The following is a 3224-nucleotide window of genomic DNA, read 5'->3' as shown; positions in this document are numbered from 1 at the left end:
TCAGTTTGCACCCACACAGAAACACAAAGTGTAAAAATACTGTTTCAGTACTAGTTATAGCATCATTTCACATTAGACACATATTAAGGACAGATCATGTCGGGGCCAGTGGCCCTGGCCCGACATGAGATGCAGCAGGCTGAGGCTGTCCCTTATCTAATTCTGTTTCCAAGACTTTTCGTCCCATATTCCTGCAGGCAGGATGTGACTTCTGATGAAGGTTTATGATGTTCTTTGCTCTATCTGCAGAGCTTGTACCCTGACCATTGCTACTTTGTAAACTTGCTCTGTTCCTGTGCTATGCATGATTGCACACAATGAATGTTATCTGTATGAGGTCTGGGGTATATAACCTTGTCTTTCTGTGTGCTCGGGGCTGGAGGCTGAAGAGTTTCTTCAGGAAGACTGCCTTCAGTCCCTCTCGCCGGGCCCCCTACTTTGGCCTGGAACGCGATGAGGCAATAAACGTGGTGATGAATTGACTGAGTGCTGCGTGTTTCCATGTGGTTTGTCGGGTGGACTCCGACAAGATCCCACATGAGATGTAAGCACACAGTGACTCCTGTTGCTGACTTAACAATTTGACACTCTTGTTTATGGCGTCAGTAATTTCCCTAGGCTCTAGTCATGAGTTGCCAGGGCCATGGATGCCTTTAGAGTTCGCCAACTTTGATCTTATTCTGATAGGGTCATAGTCAAAGTGGAAGTTTTCTCCTCCCTTCAGAGAAAGGTACCTCCTTCTTTGATGTCCCCATTCTTTCCACTGGGATCTCACTCACAGAGATCTTTCATTTAGGTCATCTTTTTTTTTTTTTCTTTTCCATGGTTTCTTGGCTTTCCATGCCTACAATACTCTCATGGGCTCTTCAGCCAGATCCGAATGCCTTAAGGGCTGATTCTGAGGCCAGAGTGTTGTTTAGGATGTCTGCCATTCTATGAGTCTGCTGTGTATCCCACTTCCCATGTTGGATCTTTCTCTCCCTTTTTGATTCTATCAGTTAGTATTAGCAGCCACTAGTCTTGTTTTTGTGATCCCTTTCATTCTTAGACCTATCAGAGCCATCAAATGTGAACTGAAATTGGTCAATTGGACTAGTGAGATGGCATTGGTACATGCCACCTTGATATGATTGTATTGGAATCCCCTGGCACATTTCTAACTCCACCATTTGGGGCAAGTCCAATTGAGCATGTCCACAGTTTTACATCCCTCTCTTTTTCTCACTCTTAAATTTAACAGGAATCACTTTTCAGTTAAAAATTAAACACCTAAGAATAATTGTGTGTTAATTACGGAGTTCAACCACTATTACTAGAACAACTGTTGGACCTCTCAGTTGCAGAGATGCCCACTTGCTTGGGAGGACGCCCAAAGATCCAGACTCCAGACCAGTTGATGCAAAAAGCACGAGGTTTTTATTGAATGTTTGCGCAAACGGGCCCCCACCTCAGGCAGTGAGGAGCCCTGGGCGGCAGTTTCACACAGGTTATATAGGCAACGAATTAGCATATTCCTAATGTGCATGCGTAGGATTGGTCAGTTCAGAGGGACAATTAGAATGCTGAGGGAGAATGCTGAGGGAACGTGCTGAGGGAGAGTGCTGAGGGAGAGTGCTGAGGGAGAGTGCTGAGGGAGAGTGCTGAGGGAGAGTGCTGAGGGAACGTGCTGAGGGAGAGTGCTGAGGGAGAGTGCTGAGGGACTCTCCGAAGGGGAGTGGCAGCTCTGCTCTGGGCATGCCTAGAGGTTCTCTGAAGGGGATTGACTTTTCCTTCCCAGAGAACGTCCTGCCCGCTGGACTCTGGGGAACATCTAACCTCTTAAGAAGCCCCTGATATCTGCCCAAGCCTAGTTTCTTGTCCCTCTCCCCCATAAGGGTCCTTCATTCCCTCCTTTTCTTTTTGCAAATATTTTAATCCTAAAATCTATTGGACTGGCCTGGGGAGAGCCTGCTTCACTGGAGGGAGGGAACTCTGTTCTTGCTGGACTGGGTTGGGTTCCACGTTAACAATTGTGGAGCATGGGGATTGGAAAAACAATGGGGAAAGGCCAGGAACATCACAAATATTAAACAGTTTTTGAAAGTCTTAGCTTGAGTGGGTTCTGAGTGCGCTGGAGCTTCCATTTGGCTGGTCTATCCGGATCCTCGGGGCCCTGGGGGGGTGGTGCTCGCTTCACGTGTGAGGCGTGGACCCAAGCAGCGATTCCGTCGACCTTGAGAGCGGTGGGAGTTGTCAACAGCACAGTGAAGGGGCCTTTCCACCGGGGCTCTAGAGTCTTAGATTGGTGCCTTCGGACATACACAACGTCTCCGATTTGGAAAGGATGTGAGATGGTTGTCGTCTTGGGTTGGTAGGCTGCTGTAAGAGGTTTCCAGACCTGGTTCTGGATGATCTGGAGCGCTCTCAACTGGGCCTGTAATTTAGGGGCATCGGCAACGGAGTCACTGGCAAGGTCAAGCAAGCCTGCTACTGGTGGGGGCCCTCCATAAAGGATTTCGTATGGTGTCAGCCCGCAATGAGAGGGCGTGTTTGGAACCCGGAACAACACCATAGGGAGGAGTTGGACCCAATCTTTAACGCCAGTCTCCAACGCTAATTTGGTCAAGGTCTCTATAATTGTTCTGTTCATTCTTTCTACCTTTCCTGAACTTTGGGGTCTATAGGCACAGTGCAATTTCCAATTTATGCCTAATGCTTTGGCCACCAACTGACTTACCTGGGAGACAAACGCTGGGCCATTGTCGGACCCGATTACCTTAGGCAAGCCGAACCGGGGGAAGATCTCCTCTATGATCTTCTTGACGACCACCCGGGCGGTTTCCCGTTTTGTGTGGAATGCCTCAGTTCATCCGGAGAAGGTGTCTACAAAAACTAGAAGATACTTATTCCCATAACTGCCCGGCTTTATCTCAGTGAAATCGACCTCCCAGTTGATTCCTGGTCGGTCTCCTCTTACCCTAGCTCCCTCCGGGAGCTTGAGGTGTCTGGCATTTACCTTGGCACACGGAACACAGGATTCAGTCACCTGCTGGACTAAAGAGTCAAGTCCGGGGATGTAATAAGACTGCCTATCTTCCTGTAAGGCTGCTTTTAGCTTTTTGTGTCCCAAATGAGTCCATTGATGGAGGTTGGTAATTATTTCTTTAGCCAATTGGTGTGGCAGGACTATTTTCTCTCCGAGCCTCCAAACCCTTATTTGTTCGTCATACTCCGCACCGAGCCGC

This window comes from Lepus europaeus, chromosome Y (assembly GCF_033115175.1).
Source record: "Lepus europaeus isolate LE1 chromosome Y, mLepTim1.pri, whole genome shotgun sequence".
Taxonomy (NCBI): domain Eukaryota; kingdom Metazoa; phylum Chordata; class Mammalia; order Lagomorpha; family Leporidae; genus Lepus; species Lepus europaeus.
Note: the sequence above shows the minus strand (reverse complement) of the source record.